A 24833-nucleotide genomic window follows, 5' to 3' on the forward strand; every position below is an offset into this window, starting at 1 on the left:
ACAGAGATGCTCAGAAGGAAAGCTCAGCGAGGTCAGAGCACCCGGGAGATGGAGCAGTCTGGGAGGGAGAAGGAGCTCCTGGGAGTCGTGGGCGTGGAGGGATGGGTGGTAGGCCAGAGAGGGAGAGCTTGGGGTCAGGATGAGCTTTATTTAGGATGCAGGACCGGAGGAGGAGCCAGGAGAAAGGCAGACAGACATTGGAAATAAGAGAAACAGTGGCAACAACGCAGGCAAAGCATAGAAGGGAGGGTGTGAAAGGCACAAGGAACTGAATCACTTTTTCCCGGGCTCCTTCAAGTCCCCTGAGCTGGTTGCTTCCATCTTGAGAGGCGTTTACAACCATGCTACTCAGAGTCGGTCCTCAGACCAGAGATGTGAGCATCACCTGGGCGCTGGCTTGCTGACACTCTCCCCCACCTGCTGCTGCTGCTAAGTCGCTTCAGTCGTGTCTGACTCTGTGCGACCCCATAGACGGCAGCCCACCAGGCTCCCCCGTCCCTGGGATTCTCCAGGCAAGAACACTGGAGTGGGTTGCCATTTCCTTCTCCAATGCATGAAAGTGAAAAGTGAAAGTGAAGTTGCTCAAACGTGTCCGACTCCTAGCGACCCCGTGGACTGTAGCCCACCAGGTTCCTCCGTCCATGGGATTTTCCAGGCAAGAGTACTGGAGTGGGGTGCCATTGCCTTCTCTGCTCTCCCCCACCTAGACCTACCCAATCACAACCTGCACGTTAACAAGAGTGCAGGTGATGCTCAGTCAAGTTTGAGATGTGCTGGCTTAAAGCGGTGCTTACGATGACAGGCATTGACGTGAGAGAGATCTGGGTTCCAATCCAGTTCTACTTTGACCCCACAATACGTGCCCTTAGGCCCTATGCCTCAGTTCTCCTCCTCTGTAGAACGGAGATAATGATAGTATTATGTCTCAGGGGCCCTGGGAAAACTTAAGCGAGGTCATGTAAGGAAAAAGCATGGCCTTAAGGCTGGCAAACAGTAATGATATTATTTTTGTTCATCCCTTCCAGCCGCCTTGGATAACAGCTCTGTTCTGTCTACATCTGAGCTCCTGTAGGGAATGAGTTCACTAAGACGGGGAACACGCATTCAATCGGGCGATCTGTACCCAGGTATGCACTATTGAGATGAAACCCTCAACACACACGTGCTGACATGAACCCAGGGCTGGGACATGGGCCAATGACCCACAGCAAACAGGAAAGTGCTTTCTTCGACTCTGTGTACACAAAAGCCGGTTAGAAATGGGTTATAAACTTGCTTAGGATTAAAGGATCAACTTTCAGAAGAGAATAAGCAAGTAACGAGGTGAAATACACCCCTCTTTCAAAACCTCCTGCATCAGTGCATGGCCATGAAAAAGTGGGACAGAGATCCTTTTGAACCCACATCCAGCTGCTGTACCCCTCCTTTGGAGGCCAGCAGTGCAAACCACCCTGAGATGCTTCACCCTAGGGATGAAGTTTAATGATCAGGAAAAGCACCTAAATCAAATCACACCACGAGATGAGTTTCTTCATTTTCGGCAAAACTCCAATAATGAAGTGGCTGATTTCATCGCACGCACCTTAATTTCCTGTGTTGGCAAAAGAGCATATACAGAAACCCCAGCAGGCTTGTAATAGGAGGACAAGTCTTTCTGCTTGCATTATTAGATATGGGGGGAAGAAAACAGAACACAGAACACCCACTTCTGTCGTGAATAATAGCAATAGCAAGAGTACGTTGTGCAGCTAAATTCTGATATGAAGAATCCACAGGTCATTTCAAGGCATTCAAGCAGCTCACATCTGCGGAACAGCCACTGTGCAGTGGGTGCTGGGACCCAGGTGCCTCATTGAACACCCCCTACAGAGGAAGGGGGCCCCAGGTCACGGTGTCAGGGCCCCATGGGATAAAGCACAGGCTTAAGTCAAGGCCCCAGAACCCAGAGGCAGAACGTCAGAGGAGGCTTCTGGGAAAATCTCCTTTGAGATCACTTCCCTGGCAAGCAGGGGAAGGCAGAATATTTCAGGGAGGGGTCCCAGCAAAAAGAATGGCATGAAAGACCCTGAAGAGGAGGCTGAGGAGCTGGGCTTTAATCAGTGGGAAACTATGCAAAGTTTGGTTTTTGCTTTCCTCTTGGTTTGGCTTCCCTGGTGGCTCAGATGGTAAAGAATCTGCCTGCAACATGGGAGACCTGAGTTCGATCCCTGGGTTGGGAAGATCCCCTGGAGAAGGGAACGGCTGGCTACCCACTCCAGTAATCTCGCCTGGAGAATTCCATGGACAGAGGAGCCTGGCAAGCTACAGTCCATGGAGTCGCAAAGAGTCGGACATGACTGAGCGACTTTCACTCACTCACTCCTCTTGCTTTAGCAAGGTCATTCTGAGGATGGATAGGACAGCGGAGAACATGGGACAAAAGGGTGATGCCATCATCCAGGTAAGGGGCAGGGGCAGGGAGGTTCAGGAGGTGTGGGCAGAAGCATCCTTTCAGAGACTGACTCAGCTGTCTTGGTGACCTATAGGGAGAGTGACCATGCAGCTTCCAGCTCAGAGTTAAAGACTGGAGGAAAGTTCCAGATCAGGGAATTCGCCTGGTCACAGGGCAGCCCCCAGACTAGTGTATTAATACTCCTGGCAACGAAGAGCTGCATGCGATGGTCGCTCCCACAGCTTTCCATGCAGCCTCTGACCCTGAACACTGCTGCTCTCTTGGCCAACAGATATCTTCTTTGGATACAGTTTCTGAACTGTAAAGCTGTAAATGACCTTAGGTGTTGACAAAGCTTTTCATTCCGAATGGAAATTCAAAAATCTTACAGTGGCTACCAAGAAACAAGATGTCCTAAAAGTACCAGCAGAGCTATCTGTGTGCACTGAGTACAAGAGCCATAAGCTGGGCGCTTTGACTGAATGCTGCTTTGAATAGTATCCTTGTGGCTCCAGAGTTAGCATTTCCTTGGGGGATGATGAAAATTGTCCAGGAGGAAACAAGACGCGCAAACCGCCTCTCTGTGCCCACCTGTGTCACCTTCTCAGAGGACAGACAAGGATGATTACTCTTGGCAGGACACCCACTACTTGGCTTCCCAAGAGCTCTCCTGGGCTGGTGAACAGAGGCAGCCCCAGTGCACCTAGTTTATCCTGCTTCGCCCTGGGATCGGGAGGATCACCGAGACCCTGCAGTCTTCCTCAGCAGGGATACCGCCAGCATTTTGGCCAGGGCCATGCTTTACCTTACCACGTGGGACTGTCCCCCATTAGGGGCATTTACAGTTGTAGCCACATCCCCTCAAACGCCAGCCACAGTTATTATGAAAACCAGAATCACCCTCAAGCATTTCCAAAAGCCGCCAGGGTTGCGGCACTCAGTCTGATTGAGAACCATGGCAGTATTCACCAATGAGGCTCATCTCTATAAATATTCTGTTTTTCTACCTGATAAAAATAATTACTGCCCCTACTGGTCCATCTGATACAGTATAAAGAAACCATCTTTAAAATAAAGAAATGAAAACAAAAAAAGAAACCCTTTTTTTTTTCAGCACAAGCAAATCACCAAGCTAAATTACAAACAGACCACAGTTGTCTCTAGAGCTTTACAAGAATGATATGGCATTATTTTCTTGGAAAACAAAAAAAAATGAAATACAGCCCCAAACCTAGAAACTAGAGTGAGAATTTTTTTTTTAAATAAATAAAAACCTCTGAAACATCAGAAGTTCTGTAAATTAAACGTAAAGAATCAGAGTACCAAGGTAAAGAACCCTCAACACAAAGACCATACAAAAGGAACACTGATGATTTATATTGGGTTGGCCACAAAGTTCGTTTGGGTTTTTCCATGTTACGGAAAAACCCGAACTTTTTGGCCAACCTAATATTTCCACGTGGATTAATAATAGGAAAGAAGTAAAACCTGACCTTCTGAACTCCACCTCCATACATGTGATACAATGATTGAAGTACTGTGTATTGTGAATATGCTAATAATTCCAAGGCTTAAAGTGGTTAACGTTTCTATAGGAATACCTTCTAGACTGTAGGCTGAATTGTTAGTATCAACCTTTCTGTCACCATAAAGTTAGTTATTTTGCTCTTAAAAAAAAAAAAAAAAAAAAAAACAACCAATCATTCCGAAACCAAAAAACATGCCCAAGGGTACCTACAAAAGTATGCAACAACTAGCACATACTGGCAGGAACATTCCAGTGTTTGACATCTACAAATCCTTCGGAAGCATGCTCAGACAAATGATACTTAAAAAAAAAAAAAAGCAACTGCATTTAGATTTATAGGAAGGGTTTTCACTTACTTCAAATTTCTGTACAATCCTTGTTCCTCTAAGTTAAAGGGGGGGAAAATCACACTGTAATTCCTTATTTTTCTAATTAAAAAAAAATAAAACACGTATATCCTCTAATTCGGCTTTGGTTGTCCTCAAGTATTCTCTGTGCGTCTCCTTTCAAAGAATGCTACTTTCAAATTCTAAACAAAAAGCAAAATACCAAAAGTTAGCCCAAGGAACACTGTACAAAATCAAACACCACAACGCAAACAAGGCAACGGCATCTATCAGAAGTGATGATTCAGAAGAGGATAAATTTAGAACGGTGCTTTCCAAATGGCGTTTGGGTGCCAAATGCAATAAAACAGGTGAAGGCTACATCCCAAAAGTTTCTCTGAAAAAAGATCGCCAAAGTATTATCAACAAGTGTCTTCTTTTTGAAGCTGTCGGTCCCCTGCTGTCCTTGACGCTGAACTTCCGCAATCTGGCCTTGGTATGGCCATCCATTCCTGGGTAAATCCAAGTAAAACCTGAGGACACTTCAGCCTCTGAGGACGCTGTCAGAAGCAGTGGAGCAATTCCACACGGGACGGGCCTTTTATGGCCTGAACTGGGAGAGCCTTGATCTCAGCTCATCTACCAGAAATAGCTCCTGAAACTCAGAGGGGCCCATCAGCTGTTGCAGCAGGCCTGGCCAGTGGCAACCTCAAGAGCAACGAGAACTGTCACAGTGTCTTCCAGCTTGTTTTACAGAGAAACTAAAAATGCAACAGCCATCTCCTCAACAGGCTACAACCATACAGAACTGAAGAGGCAAATGGTTTTCAAATGCTAGTCTTCGGATTATAAAAGAACACATAACCACGGATAAAGCTCAGACACCAACATTCAGAAAGTAACATACACATACATGTATAAACAGTATGCCATAAAGGCACACGTCTCTCTACAAGTTTACAAGTGGTGCGGACATCTGTGGGTTTCTCCCCACTTCCAAAAAGAGAAATTTCCGATAGAAAATGAGTCATCAGAAGAAAGAATTGCCCTGGAAGTAATTTCTCTAAAACAATACAAATGTTTTGTCTTAAAACCAAAGACCATGGATGGATGGATCTCGCTTCAGATGGAGCTCAGGTTTTTCAGCTCACTCAAAGACCAGAAGAAACTTAACCAAGGGGCGAAAAAAAAAAGAACTGTTTAGCACAACCACTTCTTAAAAGGCTATTTATGTTTTTTCAGGTATTCAAACTAATATTATAACCTTGCTTATAAAAATACTTACAACTGTGGGTGTCCTTGCCATTGGGAAGATTAACAGAATGTCTTAATTGTTCATTCTAACTTCAGCATAAAGCATAGAACTCAGAATTCTGTGCTGCTCAGGGGCAGGCACCTGGCTGCTAGTTCTCTGACCCTCCAGCTGCACCCGTCAGCAGAGGCTCCCAGAGCAGGACCTGAATTCCGGTTAGTCATTAACCCTGCAGGACAATGCCTCTTTCTAAACAGACAGTCCTGTGGTCAGGAAAGAAGGCAGATACCCTGGGCAGCTGTAATGATTAAACACCGGCTTCGTGACTGTTTTGCACAAGGGTTAAAGACGCTTTGTCCAAACCAAATTTTTTAATTACCTCAAGATGACAAACAAAACTTCACAGCATGACTCCTCCTTCCTAATCTCCATCCCCATGGGGCCTTACTTTATTTTCCTTTCAACCAATTTTGCTTTTTACCCTTTTTAATTTTATTTGACTTTGTTTTATATATTTATAAATGCTGCTTTAAACTCCTTCTGGAGCAAGCAGGGTAAAAACAAAAACTTAGGTGAAATAATTAACTACTGAGGTCTTTCTTTTAAGAAAAGAGGAGACAATGAATCACTACTACCACAACGATGCAGGCTTTTTTCCCAAAACATGTTCACTCCCACAAAATAAACATCTAACTTTTGGAGCCTCTGAGGTTATTGTTCCCTGCTGCAACAGAATTGGCCTAGCTTAATGCATTGGAGTCTAATAGATTAATTCTTCTCAAGTGCATCTTTTATACATGCTTTTTATCTTTGTTCAAAGTCCAGTTAATTCTACCTGTGCAATGTGTTTAAATACTTTCCTTTTTTTTTTTTTCTGACTGCATCCTGAAATTAGGAAACTCTTGTCATACACATTTCTCTCCCAAACTATGACAGTATCAGAACTGACATACATGGCAGCAGATTTAATGATACACCCATGAAGAAAAGCGAACATCACATTTTATAAATTAATATAAGAACTAGACTTAGACCTCTCCAAGATATTTGATAATAATTTCTCATTTGCTATTATTTAATACTAGAATTATAATAACCATATGGTAGTCTATAATTCTTACTAGTAACTTCATTATATAAGCTTTAGCATGACTTTTAATCTGGCTTTTGTGGGCTAAAAACTATGACTACATGACATTGGTCTTAAGAGAAACTACATTCTATGGAAACTATTTTATAATAATAATGAACATGTGGAAACCAAAATTAAAACAATGCTTTTACAATCATGACAAAAAATATTTTGATACAAACTTAACATATACAGATTCTGTATGCTGAAAAATTTAAAATGCTGATAAAATACAACCAAGGAGACCTAAATAAACAAATACACATACACTCTGTTCATGGGTTGGAAGAGTCAACATAGTAAAGTAGTCAGTTCTCCCCTAAAATGATCTCTAGATTTAATGCAATTCCTATCAACATGCCAGGGAGAATTTTTGTTAGAAAAAGATAGGCCTATTCTAAAATTTATAGGAAGAGAGCCAGGCCTTAGTGTAGCTAAAACAATCTTGAAAAAAAAGAATTAAGTGAGAGTAATCTATCCCATATTAAGCCTTACTAAAAAGCTATAATAATGGATTAGAATAAAGAATCCTGAAATAGACCACCCAAATATACCTAATTTTTGACACAAGACACCATTTCAATAAATGGTTCTGGAGCAAATGGACAGACATAGACCAAAATAAACAAACAAAAAAACCTCTTACATCTCATCCTCACACCTTATATAAAAATTGGCCAAAGTGAAGCATTAGGGGTAAAAAAAAAAAAAAAAAAAAAAACAGGAGAAAATCTTCAGGATCTAGATGAGTTCTTGTTTTCAACACAAAAACACTCAGTGTCTTAGACCTGGACCTCCCTGGTGGTCCAGTGGTTAAGAACCACAGGTTTCATCCCTGGTCCAGTACCATGTGCCACAACTACTGAGCCCACGCTCTGGAGCCCATGCTCTGCAACAAGAGAAGCCAGCACATGGGAAGCCCAAGCACCACAGCCAGAGAGCAGCTCCGGCTCACTGCAACTAGAGAAAGCCCGCGTGCAGAAACAAAGACCCAGGGCAGCCAGAATGAAAATAAATAAAATTTGTAAAAAGGATATAAACCAAAGTTTTAAAAAAAACACAACTCATAAAAGTGAAAACTGATGAATTAGATTCATCAAAATGCAAAACTTCTGCTTTTTCAGAAGATCACATTAAAAGGATGAAAAGACATGCTAGGGAATGGGAGAAAATATTTGTGGTTACATATCTGAAAAAGGAGAACACAGGAAGAACTCTCAAAATCAACAGCAAAAAAAAGAAAAGAAAAGAAAAAACCCCAATCAGTCCAATTAGAAAATGGGCAAAAGGTACAGTGAGGCATTTCACCAAGAAGATGAAAGACAGATGGCAAAGTTCACGTTGAACACGAAAAGATGTGCAACGCCATTAGCCATTCAAGAAATGCAAATTAAAACAATGAGATATTCCTACACATCTATTAGAATGGCAAACATTAAAAAAAAAAAACTGACTACACCAAGCGCTGGCAAGGAGAAACTCGACCACACATCGCTGATGGGGATATAAAATGGCGCAGCTACTCTGCGAAACAGTTTGGCAGTTTCTTCGAAAACTAAAGCTGCCAGACCAAACTGCCATATGGCCCGGCAACTGCACTCCTGAACATCTATTCCAGAGAAATGGAAACTTATTTTCATAAAAATCCTGAATACAAATGTTCGTCGTAGCTTTATTCACAATAGACAAAACCTGGAAACGAGCCAGATGTCTTTGATGGATGAACAGCTAAATAAAAATTTGGTGTGGCCATACCATGGAAGTCTGCTCAGAAATAAAATGGAACAATCTACTGATATCTGCAGCAACCTGGAAGAATATCCAGGGAATTGTGCTGAGTGAAAGAATGCTGATCCCCAAAGTTTGGACGCTGTATGGTTGTATTTCTACAACATTCCCTGAAAGCTAACTGTGCAGACATGGAGGATGTAGCAGAGGCTAGGGCTGGGTGACAGGGCTGTGAGGACAGCATGAACAGTTCTTCCCCTGTCCTACCAACTGCATCAAACCCACTACCCTGGTGATGATCTTATTTTCTTTACAGTTTTGCCAGATGTTACCACTGGGGGAGAATGGGTCAAAAGTACACAGCGCTCGCTCTCGCTCTCTGTAGTAATTCTTATAAGCACATCTGAATCTATTATCTCAAAATTAAAAGTCTACACATTTTCTAAAAACCTACTTCAAATGAAACTTCCAAATGCAACCCATTTATAACTGGGTCACTGACCATAATTGTACTCTGAGTAAATCTAAGTGGATTTGCCTGTCATCAATGCCACCCTAAGAAATTCAAATAGGAAATGTTTCTTTTCCCTTACAAGATGGAAAGTCATAGCCCTAGGTAAAATATTTCATACAGAAGAAATGGAAAGCATTGCTTTCCAACTGAGCATGTTCATATGGCAGGTTGTCTGGATACTGAAAAGAGCATCTCTAATTCCTGGGGCCTATCTAATAAACAACAGGATCCCTCCCCTTCATTTTCAGCAGTTCAATCCATTGCTCAACATGATTTTCAAAACCTGATCAACCATGGACAAACAAGAAAACTCTTCAGAGAAGGAGGTGACCTGGCCATGTCAAACTTTCATCCCACTACAAACACAGAAAATAGGTTTTTAGAGTCAAGAATTCTATAGTCTTGGAGGTATCATTCTTGAAAATAAAAGGACAAGATCAAAATCTAGCCTTCTGCATGGTGGGACAGGACATCTGAGGGTCCTTCAGTGCTCTTTATCCTCTCAGATGCCAGAACGTGAAACTTAGATCCAAACGCCCTGAATGACCCTCCTGAGAGCCAAACTAACTTGTGCTGGACTTGTGTGTTAGAAAGGATCAGCTCTGGGGAAGCCACGTAATGCAGGTATAAGAAGCAGCTTGTCTTCAGTTCATTGAACGAGGGCTGCCCGAGCCCAGGAATATCCATGCTCCTCCTTCTCTCATCTCCAGCCCCCCAAGTTCCTCCAGCCCACCTCTACCTTCAAGCCAGTGCACACCTTATTTCTCCCTTCCTCATCACTCATCTTCCACAACCACTGTCTCCTCCCCGACCCAACCCCAGTCCCTCCCCCATCAGGTTTACAATGGGATTCCAGCTCCCTCCACATCCCAGAAACTGCTCCCCCAACCATGGGCCCTCCTGCTGGACCTGGCCTCTATACGGCATCTGACATCCTCTGCCCATTTCCACAGCCACCAAATCTCTGTTTCTCCCAGAGTGAGTTCTGTAACCCCCTCAGCAGAATTCCAGATGGCGCTGATATCCTGGAGTTCAGAAAACCAGGATATGAGACAGGAGACAAATGAGGCTATGCTCCTCCCCTCCCATCATGACCCTGGCTCCTGCTTTCCTGGCTATCACAGCCTCAGCACCGGACCATCCCTTCCAGCCAAGACCACATCCTGCGGCCAGGAGCTCAGCCTTCCTCCCTGCTTCTACTTCCTCATCCCTTCTCTCAACTGCCTCTTGTCAGAACTACTGCAAGAGCCTCCAGCTGCGTTTCCCTCCTCAAACTCATCCTCTTCACTCCTTCCAGAATGTGTTTTAAGCAGGCTGACTGACTGCATCACTCTTAGGGGAAATCTCCCAACTCGCTCACCAGCAGTTCTCAGCATGGACTTGGCTCCTAGTGTCTCCCTGGGCAGCCAGTTACTTCTCCTTACTTCTCCTGGATGGAGGCTCATGTGACAAGTTCTGTGAATTAGCGGTTCTTGAAGAGTAAACGTAAGCATGTCCCGACAAAAGACTCACTTTCACCCTCCTGTAGATATTCATCAGGAGGAGGGGAAAGGGATCAGGTTACACACGAATCCTGGGGCAATTGCACTTGACTCACAAGAAGACTCTTGAGAGTCCCCTGGACTGCACAGAGATCAAACCAGTCAATCCTAAAGGAAATCAACCCTGAATATACACTGGAAGGACTGATGCTGATCCAATCCTTTGGCCACCTGATGGCAAAGAGCCTACTCATTGGAAAAAGACCCTGATGCTGGGAAAGATTGAGGGCAAGAGGAAAAGGGAGTAACAGAGGATGAGATGGTTGGATGGCATCACCAACTCAAGGAACATGAGTTTGAGCAAACTCGGGAGATAGTGAAGGACAGGGAAGCCTGGCACGCTGCAGTCCATGGGGTCACAAAGAGTCAGATACAACTGAGCGACTGAACAGCAACAACAGAGATGATCTCATGGACCAAGATCTGCGGTGACTTACTTTGATGGATGTGTGGCTGATAGCTGTGTGATTTGAAAGGACTGCCACGTCTCATTTTATGACCAACTTCACATTTGGATACATCCAGCATCCTGTGACACGTGCATACAACATCCGTGTGCTGGTGACAAACGGGGTTGAGACTGGCTGGCCTGGTGGGTAATTCCAAAGTCCCTACTGTGACTCGCCCCCTCCCACCTCTTCAGTCGTACGTCCCAGCACCCGTCCACCCCACAGGTGACCACCAGAAACCACACTGACTGAGGCTGCTGGATCCAGGCTGGTCTCAGAAGGCCTTCCCTTCCTTGTCACTTAGAAAATCCCTCATTATCCTTCAAGGCTCAGCTGACTGTACTTCTCGATGAGCCCTTCCTAACGTGCTCTGTGAATTCCAGCCTCTAGACTGTTCGTGTCCAAAGGGCAGGGGCCCCATCTGTCTCTGCATCCATGGAATTCAGCAATGTCCGTCACTCCCTACACATAATAAATGTCTGTGACATGCCTTTAGGTCTCTTTCTAATTTTAATTCAGCAACGTGCCCCTCTTTTTTTTCCAGGAGTAACCAATCGACACTGACTACCCCTCTGGAGTTAGAAACTGACAAGAGGGACAAAGTGGCTCCTCACTTTATAGGCAGGAACGAAGTAGGTGGAGCCAGCTCACAGGCTTTTGGGTAGGAGCCTCACTGTCCAGTTTTCCCTCCATGAAGCACCTATTTCTGAAGAGAGGAGGACCTCAGAATTTCAGCCAGAACTGTCAGTGCGCAGAAAGCAAAACAAAGTTCTCCGCCTGACTGCTCCTGCCTTCGGCAAAATTCTGCTTTCTAAATGGCGATGAACTTGAGCTATCAAGAGAAGCATTTGCTTAAGCTGCTCCTTTCCAGGGGCTGAAAACACTAAGCACCAGGGTCTGAAGTCTGTCCTCATTTCTGCTATGATGGGACCAGCCTTGGAATTACTTTCTTTTTCTTCATATAACTTGGGAACCAGACTTGGAATCACTTTCTTTTTCTCCATAAACTTGGGATTTCAACATCTGTGAGTAAAGACCAAAACATACCTCGTCATCTCTTAACACCTACACTAATACACCCCCATGACTCTGAGCTTGGGCTGCCTGGACCATGTACAAATAAATTTTACTGTGGGTAGATTTTAAAAAAGCAAAAAGGGTTTTTTTTTTTTGGTTAACAGTATTTTTCAACCAATAAAGCACCCTCTCCCAGTTAGTCTAAATCAATCAATCAATGTCTGTCTGTCTCTCTCTCCCTCTCAAAGCTTAGAGAGAGCTTCACTGGTTTGGAGGACAATATTTCGAGCTCCAAGGTCATGTGTAGGTCACTGGCTTGGAACACCAGATGAGCAAGCCAAGCCCTCTCTCCCAGGCTGCGGCTTCAAGAACTATGGGTGTGGAGCAATGCGCAGCAGGAGCAGAACTGCTGGGTTCATGGTCCAGATGAAATGTGAGTTTGCTGGGAGAGGGGGAGGCCTGGCCCATGTTTTATGAGTCCTGGCTGTGGGCACACAGCCTCTCACAGGGCTGGACCAGCATTGCATTCCTGGACACCGCATTCAGAGTCTTGAGAGTAATCAGAGATGTACAGAGTGTGACCTACTCTATTTCGGCTGCTATAGATTTAAACGTATGGGATTGCTGTCTATTCATCACGTGGCAGAAATGCAGAGGTGGCTTCTAAAGTGGGGACACTGGCTCAGAGGGATGTGATACAGCAGTGCAGGGAGGCGCTTGCACATGGGAGAAGACCCAGAGGCTCTTTCCTTTCCATGAGGGGGCTGACATCACAAAGCGTAGCACCAAAAGGGGTTCCTTGAGAAATATCGTATGACATCCCTTATATGTGAAGTCTAAAAAGAAGTAAACAGATGAACTTACTGACAAAACAGAAAGAGACTCACAGACTTAGAGAACAAACTTATGGTTGCCAGTGGGAGGGATGTGGGAAAGGGAGAGTGAGGGAGTTTGGGATGGACATGAACACACAGCATATTTAAAACAGATAACCAACAAGAACCTACAGTACAGCACAGGGAAGTGTGCTCAATGTTATGGGGCAGCCTGGATGGGAGTTTGGGGAAGAATGGATACATGTGTTTGTACGGCTGAGTCCCTTCGCTGTTCACCTGAAACAATCACAACGTTGTTAATCGGCTATATTCCAATACAAAATCAAAAATCAAAAAACGGGGCGGCGGTGGGGGCAGGGGCCGGTTTCCTTGGCTGACTCCGAACAACAGGAGAGAATGGACAGCCCTGATTTCTGCATGAAACACGAAGTCCCTGTGGTCCTCCTTGGGGTGCCGTTTAAGAGTCCATCTCTGCACCAGGTTACAGAGGAGAACCGGGAGCAACACCCAGACCCCAGAGACGCACCGAGGACACACAGCACCAGGGCTGCTGGCTCTGAACCACGTCCCCCGGCCTCTGCACACCCCAGACCCCACGCAGCCCAGGAGGGGGCACAGTCGTGCGCTCTGCCCACCGCTGGGTTTCCGTCGCAGGATCCTTCTCCTTCTCCTCCAGAAACACAACTCTAAGTGATGGCTGCACACTTGGGCCAACCCACAGAAGCCTAATAAACCTGTAATAAAGCAGAACCACAGCACAATAATTCTATAAAGCTGAACCACTACGCATTGTAGCTTCAAGTGTGTCTGTGGCTCCCACTGGAGATCCTGGCAGCACAAGCGGTGGAGACTTCCTACCCTAAGGGGAACGCAGACACGGGTGATTTGGGGGCTGAGGTGACAGCGCTGAGGAGGAGGGCGCTGTCCGGATGTCTAAGCGTGGGAGAACAGGGTGCGGGGTTGGGGCCAACCACGCAGGCAACGTGGGGGCAGGGCTGGGCGGGGCTTGGGGGTGCATGCGAGTTCAGAAGGAGGAATTTCTGGGGTAGGTGGACGATGATAAAAACTGAAAAGTTTCAAGAAAAGAAAATAAGGAAACAATATGGAGATCCACTGATTAAGTTCTGAAACAGAATTCACTTTCTGATCGTTCTCATTTCACAGCCTCAGGTGACAACTTGGTCTCAGTCCAGAGGCCAGAGAATTGCTGGTCTAGGTTGACCCCAAGGTCCGGTTTGGTTCTAAAAACCTGAGATTCTGTGACTCTGAGGCAAAGCACTGTCTCATAGTCACCAGAGAAAACCGGAAAGAATTATGAGAAAGAAAATAGTGTAATACAGATGGTGGAAAGGGATCCAAGGACAGATCAAGTGGGTCAGCACCAGGCGTTCAGGAGTGAGAAGTATTTATGAGACAGCAAGACAGGAAATAAAGATAAAAACCTTGGATCACACTTCAGCTCCCTCAAATAGGGACTTGGTCTAGAGCAGACGATCCCCTCAAAGACCCCAAAGTCATCTGCTGGACTTGTTATACCAGCGTGGACTCCTTAGTAGCATGCATGGGGAAAACTCCCTTTGGAGGCTCTACTAGAAATGTCTGGTAACCTCATCTGTGGGATGGAATGCACACACCGTATCAGAGCGAGGAGAGGAGAAACATGTTGGCAGATACATCCTCAAAGGATGATTCTTATTTAGGAATTCTTCCAGGTTCTCCCAAGTCCTTAGCATGACCCACATTCCCACCTCGGTGCCCTGGGAATGTGAATTCCACCAGGACAGAGATTTTTGTCTGCTGTGTAGACGATTTCATTTCTGGTACCCCAGAACAGTGCCTCACTCACTCCAGTCACTCAGTCAGGTCCGACTCTTTGTGACCCCCATGGACTGCAACGCACCAGGCTTCTCTGTCCATCACCAACTGAATGGCAAACCACTTCAGTATTCTTGCCTTGAGAACCCCATGGACAGTATGAAAAAACAGTGCCTGGCTAGTAAAGAATCCTCCTGCAATGCGGGAGACCTGGGTTCAATCCCTAGGTTGGGAAGATCCCCTGGAAAAGGGAAAGGCTACCTACTCCAGTATTCTGGCCTGGAGAATTCCATGGACTAGTCCATGGGGTCACAAAGAGTTGGATGTAACTGAGTGACTTTCACTTTCAAGACACAGTAAAAGCTCAATAAATGTTTGTTGGAGGAAAGGGATGAATAATGTCTATTTTACAGGGAAAGTACCAGACAGAGTTTTTTATAAAGTAAAAAAGCTTTTTCGTTACCCCTCACTGCTCCACCCACAGTCTCTGGTCTGTGATTACAGTCCTGCTCGCTTCAGCAAGACAGTTTCACAAGTCTGAATTAGTTCACCTCCTCTCCACATTCCAAAATCTTTGGGGAAGAGTTTCCTTATTAGATGAGGCCTGATTTCCCTGCAGGGCTTCCTGGCAAAGGCCTCAGTGCATTCTGATCTTTTAGCATCACTTATGCAAATCCATGGCACCTGGACTCCCTGCACCGGGAGGCCTGGTCTGCAGGCCTTTTTGTAAGCTAATTGCATGGTGAGCCCTGAAGATAGGATTGCTTTCCCGAGTCACACTCCTAACTGGGCCCTCCCTAAATATTTTCTGCTGATGGCCAAGTGGGCAAGCTTGGCCTTTTTCTCCCTAGAAACACGATCCTGCTTTCTATACCAACAAGTATTAATTCAAATCCCCAGTGGGAAGTCCAGGATATGAAAATTACAGTAATCTAATCTTGTAGAGGAAGACGCATGAATCATCATTACACGGTCTGACAAAGAGCTAAGTGATTAATCCCAGGCTGCACAGAGGCTGGGGTCCACAGCCATGGCTTCCTGGGGTCTACAAACCAAACAAGCAGACCCACCCAGCAAACATCAGAGGCGACAGCATGGTGTTCATCCCAAGGGCACACGCTGGAAGTCTCATCGTTGTTTGGAAAATTCTGTGACTGAGGGGCCAGAGGAGCTGCAACCTGGGGCTCAAAACTCTCGTCTTATCTTCTAATTCCAGTGTCAACTGCTTAGGCTCTGAGGTTTAATTTTAAGTAGAAACTGGGAGGTTTGCAGAATAATGGCTTCTCAGCAAGTGACCGGAAACCCCAATGGTCTCCAGGGAAAACAAAAGACTATGCCCAGGACAAGACAAGCCACCAACCAGGATGCACTCTGCACCACGTCACAGGAACCTACCTCGCTGAAGGAAGGTCCTGACCTTGTCCTGAAACTTTCAGAAAGAACACTGGAGCTCCCAGCTTCCACCCAGAAACCGCAGCCCCAACACCCTGGGAACCTTGGTCAGGGCGCCCGCAGCCCTGAACCATCCCTCCACTTTCTTTTTTTCCCCCCTACTTTTTCTCTTACACAGCTGTGTTCAATTTTCTGTCCTTGGGGTTTTTAAAGGAACATTTATTCTAGGGCCAGGATTCTCCAGTTTTATGGTTATACAACTCCCTCCCAGGGCCAAAGAATGTTTGAAAAGCCTAAACCCGGCAGAGAGAGTTAGTAATAGTATCCAAATGAAAGTGAAAAGTCCAGACTTGTTCCAATTTCGATTCAACCGCTTACTTGATTATATAGTACCTTCTGTTTGCCCTTCAAGACGCTTGCTACCTACTGTTTTTAAATCAGACTACAAGTAGGGTGTAGATATGTCTGTGTGCATGCGTGTCTCTGTCTCTGTGTGTGTCTATGAGGGCATGTGTGTGTGTCTGTCTCTGTGTGTGTGTGTCTCTGTGTATGTTTGTGTGTATCTGGGACCAGGTAAGGTAGTCCTGGTCCAAAAGTGTATTTATATTCTTCCACAGTTACTGTTTCCTGCTTGATGGTAAGTTTTATTTGAAATAAGACATTCATCATAAATTGGATTGAATAAAAGATCACAAAGAATGATGCCTGAAGGATTTTTACGGACTTGTTTATTTTTCCTGCAGAGAAAGCCAGACAGTACTAGGTTTTTGGTAGTAGGACAGCAGTTTTTTGTTTTTTTTTTTAAAGAACCCTAGTTTTTACTTAAACAGTCAAACTAGTGGCCTTGTTAGCTAAAATGCCCGAACCTAAGTACATTATCAACATTCAAAAAGCAGAGACCACTCCCCTCACCAAACATACACAAACATACCCACACACCCCAACCCCACCAAGAAAAGAGCACAAGGCCCCTACCAGCCTGTGAAATGCTAACGAGGCTTCTAAATGCAGCCAAATGGAGTAATCTCAGAAAATCCTAAAGTGCTTACCTGGCTTCTCCTCTCTTCCTGTTACCTAGAGTCCCAAACCTCAGAGAAATCTGCCCAAAGGTTCTGTCTACACAGGTTCACGAACATCCTTTTTGGTTTTTTTTTTGGGCCCCCTGGAGTCTCCCAAGGGCCAGCCACCGGCTTCATACACACCCCACCGCCTCGATCTGATGGACAAAGCAAAGTTCAGGCTCCCGGGCTGAGGTCTGTGACACAGCACACACCACTCACATGAGAGGTCTGGCTGCAGCCCAAGGCAAACAAGACGATTTTGAGAAACAAAGTTATTTGCACAGACCCACCCTTGCGCAGAGAAAATGGAATCAGTTTTCCTCCATAGATGGATCTGAAATGCTGTCCGTAGCACCTGCTAAATGCAGTCTGATCCCCTGCAAATGATTACAAGATGCCTGGACACTAACCTTGAGACCTGAGCATGATGGGGGACCAGGGCAGACTGTTCTCAGGGACCGCGGTAGCAGAGCACACCAAGACTTTCTCTTCTGACCATCTTCTCTCGCTCTTTTAAGATCAGGATAATCAACAGTGCCCTTTAGCCCGGCCTTGTAGGCAAAATGACAGGTTAAGGTTCAAATGATTCCTTCCAGATAACCAGACTCTAATTGTCCCATAAGTGGAAGTTAGTAGAGATCTCTAAACCCAGGGCAGAGGACAGCTGAAAAAAAAAAACAGATTCTGGACTCATGGTTTCTTTGAAACTGGTGATTTCCTCAAGTAGGGCAAACTCCTGATAGTGATTTCTCATAATAATTAAAAACTAATACAATTATGTAAAGTTTAAAAATAAAATAAAATTTAAAAATAAATAAATAAAAACCCTGTGGATCTGTGCTTGAGAACAAAGATGCTTCTTTCAGAAGAAGATTGTTTTCATGAAAGTAACCCTGATTTTCTTCCCTCAAAATCCCTAAACTGCACGCCCTCTACATGCACAAGGAAATACAACCAAACAACAATAACCACATCAAAATAAGTTTTCAAACCACACATACAAGGAAAAAATCCTTAAAGAAGGCTTTTAGCAGAGCTTGAAAAACCAGTGTGTTTTCCCATATCATGCCAAGCCAGTTAGGAAACACTGGGTTTTAAAACTAAGGTTTTATGATCAGCCACTTACATTCCATATAAGAAAAGGCAGAAATGTGAGCTGAGAGAAGTCAGATACAACTTTAAAAATCCGACTTACCAAAGTGTGCAGGGCTGTGCACACACGCACGCACGCGCGCGCGCACACACACACACACACTCCTTGTAAAAGAGAAAACAAACACCACTTGGGCTCATCCAAAATGCACAGTCTTTAATCATGGTCTCAAGACATGATGTTTGCCCAAAATATCCAAAGTGCTTAACAGCCTAAGGAATAGTCCAAGTTCTCAAGAGAAGGTTGTTACTTGAAGGACCATGTGTCTTAAACAGTTGCTTTCACACAATCTAAATGAATAAAGCAGCACTGGGGAAAGAATGCACTGATGCAAATGGTAAGGCCCACAGTTCATACACCTCTGAGGCTTTCTAGCTGCTAGTGATTTGTGTACAAGGATGACCTGCCTGGAAATGCACTCATTCTTCACCCTCAAAAGTCCAGCTGCCCCTGTGGCATTCCTATAAATAGGCTTATGAAACTGCACCAAACTCAGGCGTTCCTAGGTGCACCTTTTGAGAAAATCACCCTGTTCCCCCCCACCTCACTTCAGGATCGGCTGTAGTCTTGGGAGCCCCAAAGTTGGGATCTACTCATGTCTGAAGAGCTGTGACGCAGTGATGTAGGCACAGCCAGGACTTTGCTCTAAAAAGACCTACATGGCCTCTATTAACAAAAGCTTGTAGGATGTCTTTTCTTTTTAATCTGATTTCAAATGAAGATTATTTGTTTTTAACTTTCTTAATTTTTTATTGAAGTACAGTTGATTTACCATGTTAGGTTAGTTTCTCGTTACAGCAAAGTGATTCACTTATGCATATACATATATCTATTCTTTTTCAGATTCTTTTCCATTATAGGTTATTTTAAGATATTGAATATCGTTTCCTGTGCTATAAAGCAGAGCCTTGTTGGTTATCTATTTTATATATAGTCGTTTGTACCTGTTAATCTCTAATTCACAATTTATCCAACCCACTTTTCCCCTTTGGTAACCATAAGTTTGTTTTCTTTGTCTGTGAGTCTTTCTCTTTGCAAATAAGTTCCTTTGTATCATTTTTTTAGATTCCACATATAAGTGATATCATATGATATTTGTCTTTCTCTGACTTACTTCACTTAATATGATATTCTCTAGGGCCATCCATGTTGCTACAAATAGCAATATTTCCTTCTTTTTTACGGCAGAATACTATTCTGTTGTATATATGGACCACATCTTCTTTAACCATTCATCTGTCGATGACCTTTTAGGTTGCTTTCATGTCTTGGCAAATTGTAAGTAGTGCTGCTATGAACAACGGGATGCATGTATCTTTTCACAGGAGAGTTTTTGTCTTTTCCAGATATATGCCCAGAAATTGGAGTGTTCAATCATCTAGTAGCTCTTGTTGTTGCTCAGTTGCTCTACTTTTAGTTTTTTAAGGAACTTTCACACTGCTTTTCAAAGTGACTGTACTGATTTACATTCCCACGAACAGTGATGGAGGGGTTCCCTTTTCTCCACACCTTCTCCAGCTCAAATAAAAAATCTTTTAAACAATTCAACCTAAACTTCAAAAAAAATTATGTCAGTAAAATCCTTCTCTCAGCTTTCTCCCAATCAAAATAATAAAAGAAAATCAAAATCATCAGAGGACAAAGAGTACAAAGTCTGAGGACCCTTCTCTGGACTCCAGCCCAGCACCACCCTCCTGCGTCACCTCTACCTACAACGGGCAGTGTCTCAGATACAGGAATTACACCCATAAGAGTTTGCCCCATGGAAGAGATGACCTCAAACCCGACCAGCACTCGGTGTTTCAGCCAAGCAGGAAATGATCCAGGAGCAATTTCCCCCAGAGTGTGGCTCATCAGAATTTCTAGAAACAGCTGCCTCACTGCTTTTCTGCACACACCTTCTCAATCCACTCTGGTCTGGGGTCCCCAGCTCTGAACTACCATCATCCTGGTCACCTGGGCTCAAGGACCCCGCCCCCTCCCACTTCCTGCCTCCCTGGCTGGCTGCCTCTCCTCTACCCCATCCCACCCTGAGCCTCATTAACAAACTCTTTGTGTTGTCATCCTTTCAGATGAATTTACCTGTTACCTAAATCCCATCTATAGTCAGAGTTGCTCCTCAGAGTTCTGGCATCATGTTCAACCATCTACTTAATACCTCTTTGGGATATTCGACAGGCACCTCACTTTATATGTCCAAAACAGAAATCTCAAGTCTCAAAGCTGGCCTTCCTCATGAACAAACAAACCCAAAAAGAAAAACAAAGAAAACCCTCCTTCCCCCAGTCTTTCCTCTCCTCAGAAGCTGCCAGGATTTGGGAGTCATGCTTTCTGCCCTCCTAGTCCTCACTCCCCAAATCTCAGCTATCACCAGTGTTGACAGCTGTACCTCCAGGAAACATTTTTTCTTATACACAACAGCTTTATTGATATATAATTCACACACCATACAATTCACCAGTTTAAAGTGTACTAGTCAATGGTTTTTAGTATATTCGTGGAGCTGTACAACCATTATCAAATCAGTTTTAGACATTTTCATCACCCCCAAAGGAAACCACATACCCATCAGCAGTCACTCTCAATTTCCCCTACAATAATCCAGTCTTGAGCGGCCATTAATCTATTTTATGTCTCTATAGATTTGCCTGTTCTGGAAACTTCATATATATGGAATCACATAATACACAGTCATTTGTGTCTGGTTTCTTTCAGTGAGTATATTTGCAATATTCATCTTTGTCATAGGATGTATCAGTACTCCATTCCTCTTTATAATCAAATAGCATCCTATCATATGAATAAACAACATTTTGTTTGTTCATCAGTTAATGGACATTTGGATTATTTTCATTCTTTGGCACTTGTGTATAATACTGCTATAAGATGCAAACTATTATATATAGGATGGACAAACAATAGGGTCCTACTGTAAAGCACAGGGAACTATATTTAATATCTTGTGATAAACCATAATGGAAAAGAATATAAAAAAGTATATATAACTAAATCTTTTTGCTTTATAGAAGAAATTAACCAAACACTATAAATCAACTATACTTCAATAAAATTTTAAAAATAACACTATGTTTTTATATAGAAATATGCTTTCATTTCTATTGGGCGTATACCTAGGAGTGGATATGCTGGGTCATAAGGTAAAATCTATGTTTAACTATGTTAGGAACTGCCAAACTGCTTTCCAAAGCAGCTGCTTGGGAAAGATTCTGCATTCCTACCAGCCATGTATGAGAGTTCTAATTTCTCCATGTCCTCACCAACACTTGTTACTTTCCATCTTTCATAGAGGGTAGGAAGCAGTATCTCCTTTTGGTTTCAATTTATATTTCTGAGATGGCTGGTGATATTGAAAGTTTTCTCATGTGCTTATTGGCCATTTATATATCTTTGCCTGTTTCAGATAGTTGCCCATTTTTGAAGTAGGTTATCTTTTTATTCTTGAATTGTTAAGAGTTCTTATATATTCTAGATACAAGTATGTCATTAGGTTATATGATTTGCAAGTATTTTCTCTCATTCGGTAGGTTTCTTCACTCTCGAAGTGTCTTTTAATCCCCAAAGTTTTTAATTTGGTTGAAATCCAACTTACCCATTTTCCTTTTGTCACTTATCTTTTGGTGTTATGTCTTAAAAAATTAATTGCCTAGCCCAAGGTCATGAAGATTAACACTCCTGTTGTCTTCTAAGAAAGATGTAGTTTTAGGTCTTACATGTAAAAATTTGATTCATTTTGAGATAATTTTTATACACAGTGTAAGGTAGAATCCAACATCATTCTATTGTGTGTTGATATTCAGTTGTCCTAGACTATTTGTTGAAGACACTATCTGCCAATGAATTGTCTTGGCATGTCTGTCAAAAATAAATTACCATAAATGTAGGAGTTTATTTCTAGTCTATCAATTCTATTCCAAAAATTAATATGTCTATCCTTATGCCAGAACCACTGTCTTGAGTACTGCAGCTTTGTATTAAGTCTTGAAATCAGGAAGGGTGAGTCTTCTAATTCTGCTTTTTTTTCAAGATTGCTTTAGCTATTCTGGGTCTCTTAAATTTCTCTATGAATTTTAGGATCAGTTTGCTGATTTCTGCAAGAACTCATCTGAGATTTTGATAGAGACTGCATTGGCACCCCACTCTAGTACTCTTGCCTGGAAAATCCCATGGATGGAGGAGCCTGGTGGGCTGCATGGGGTCGCCAAGAGTCGTACGCGACTGAGCAACTTCACTTTCACTTTTCACTTTCATGCATTGGAGAAGGAAATGGCAACCCACTCCAGTGTTCTTGCCTGGAGAATCCCAGGGACGGGGGAGCCTGGTGGGCTGCCGTGTATGGGGTCGCACAGAGTCGGACACGACTGAGGCGACTTAGCAGCAGCAGCATTGAATCTATAGATCAATTTAGGGAGTATTGTTGTTTTAATAATAGCAAGTCTTCTGATCTGTGGACATGGGAATTTTTTCCATTTATTTGGGACTTTAAATTTTGTTCAATATTTTGTAGCTTTATGAGCATGTTTTATATTTCTTTAATTACATTTATTCCTAAGTACAGGCACACCTTGTTCTATTGTGCTTTACTTTTCTGCACTTTGCAGATACTGCGTTTTTTTTTAATGCTAAGTGAAGGTTTGTGGCAACCCTTTGTTGAGCAAGTCTATCAGAACCATTTTTCCAACCGCATTTGCTCACAATGTCTCTGTGCCACATTTTGGTAATTCTTGCAGTATCTCAAACTTTTTCATTATTATATTTGTTATTGTGATCTGTGATCAGTGACCTTTCATGTTACTATTGCAAAATGATAATGACTTGCTAAAGGCTTCGATGATGGTATTTTTTAGCAATAAAGCATTTTAAAATTAAGGCATCTACATTGTTCCATTAGACATAATGCTCTTGTATCCCACAACTTTTCTGAAGCTGATCTAGATCTTAGGTGGAAAGATTTCAGTCCTTTACAATTAAGTATGAAGTTAGCTGTGGGGTTCTCACAGGTGCTCTTTTTAGGTTGAAGAAGTCTGCTTTGAGTCTAGTTTGTTGTTGTTTATTTAATCTTAAAGAGGTGTTAGAATTTGTGAACCAAATTAGTATGCACAACACACGTCCAGATTTCTCTGCATGAGACCACTGTCGTCGTTGTTGTTGTTCGTTTGCTAAGTCGTGTCTGACTCTTTGCAGTCCCGTAGACTGCAGCATGCCAGGCGGGCTCCTCTGTCCTCCACTGTCTCCTGGAGTTTGCCCAAATTCGTGTCCACTGAATCTGTAATGCTATCTAACCTTCTCACCCTCTGCCTCATCCCTTCTCCCTGTGCATGAGACAGGCCCGTGTGCAGCTGTGTTCCCTCTGTGTTCGCTCCCTGTGCCGTCTCCACGGCTCAATGCTGCTCCTCTTTACAGGTCTCTGCTTCAAGGCAGAGCTGGACCGCCCTATTCCAAGTCCCCACTCCACCACCGCCTCCTCCCCAGACACGTGTCACACAACTTTCAACACACTCAGCCATTATCCTTCATTGTGATCACACTTGCATAAGGTTTAGTATTTGCCAGCATGGATTCATCATTTTAATCCTCACAACAACCTCACTAGGTAGATGCTATTATCACCATTTTATAGATGTCAACATTGAAAGAGAGGTTAAGTGTCTTGTTCAAGGTCATGCGGTTTGTAAGTGGCGTACTTAGGATTCAAACCCAGGCCCCTCACTCCTGAGACCATTCTCTTAAACATCTGCTATATTAACACATATGTGTGGAATCTAAAAAATGGTACAGATGAACCCATTTGCAAAGCAGAAATAGAGACACAGATGTAGGGAACAAATGTACAGACACCAAGGGGGGAAGGAGTGGTGGAATGAATCGGGAGACTGGGACCGACATATATACACTATTATATTTATACTATATATAAAATAGGTAACTAAGGAGAACCTACTATATAGCCCAGGGAGCTCTACTTAATGTTCTATGATGACCTAAATGGGAAGGAAATCCAAAAAAGAGGGAATATATGTATACCTATAACTGATTCACTTTGCTGCACAGCAGAAATGAACACAACATTGTAAAGCAACTATACTCCAATTAAAAAAATTTTTTTAAAAAGAGGAAAAAAATAATTGCTCTTATTTACTTCTTATCTTGCTACCTATACACGAGCCCTGCTGATCTCATTTACTGCTGTATTTTTAGCATCTAACATGGACGTGGCAGGTGTTAAAACATACTTAATGAACACATAAACATTGGACTTAGGATGCCGTGTAAGAGCTCCATGGGACTCCGGTGAGCCTTGCCAACCACACGCCCATGGAGAGTCACAAGACTCAACCATTTCTGAGACTCTTTAGGAAGGAAGGTTATTGAATGTTTTTCAAACTCACTGTAGCACAGACCCATCTTCACGGCCCTGTCCTCAGTGCGTTAATAGCTTAGAGAAGTGTGTTCTATGGAACACATTTTGAGAAATCCTGCCCCAGAGCAACAGGGCAGACAGCACAGTCCCCAGAAAGATGCTTCTGTTGCCCTTGCAATGCCTGGCCCCACCTTCCTCTACAGAGTCTTAACTCAGGGACTTTGCTGGTGGTCCAGTGGTTGGGACTTTGCCTTCCAACGCAGGGGGTGCAGGTTCAAA

At 43.6% G+C, this 24833-nt stretch overlaps 1 protein-coding gene across 7 annotated transcripts in view; it reads right to left on the bottom strand.

Moving 5' to 3' along the window:
- SVIL (supervillin) overlaps positions 1 to 24833 on the bottom strand; it is a 256109-nt gene that overhangs the window by 164782 nt on the left and 66494 nt on the right. The window contains exon 1 of one of the 7 annotated variants that reach the window (XM_070800949.1): positions 17011 to 17222. The exons of 5 other annotated variants lie outside the window; for them this stretch is intronic. The gene's annotated coding sequence lies outside the window, so the exon portion shown is untranslated. Of the gene's footprint in view, positions 1 to 4315; positions 4883 to 17010; positions 17223 to 24833 lie in introns of those variants that run through there. One more of the 7 variants, XM_070800948.1, reaches the window with a different exon arrangement.

This window comes from Bos indicus, chromosome 13 (assembly GCF_029378745.1).
Source record: "Bos indicus isolate NIAB-ARS_2022 breed Sahiwal x Tharparkar chromosome 13, NIAB-ARS_B.indTharparkar_mat_pri_1.0, whole genome shotgun sequence".
NCBI classification, from domain to species: domain Eukaryota; kingdom Metazoa; phylum Chordata; class Mammalia; order Artiodactyla; family Bovidae; genus Bos; species Bos indicus.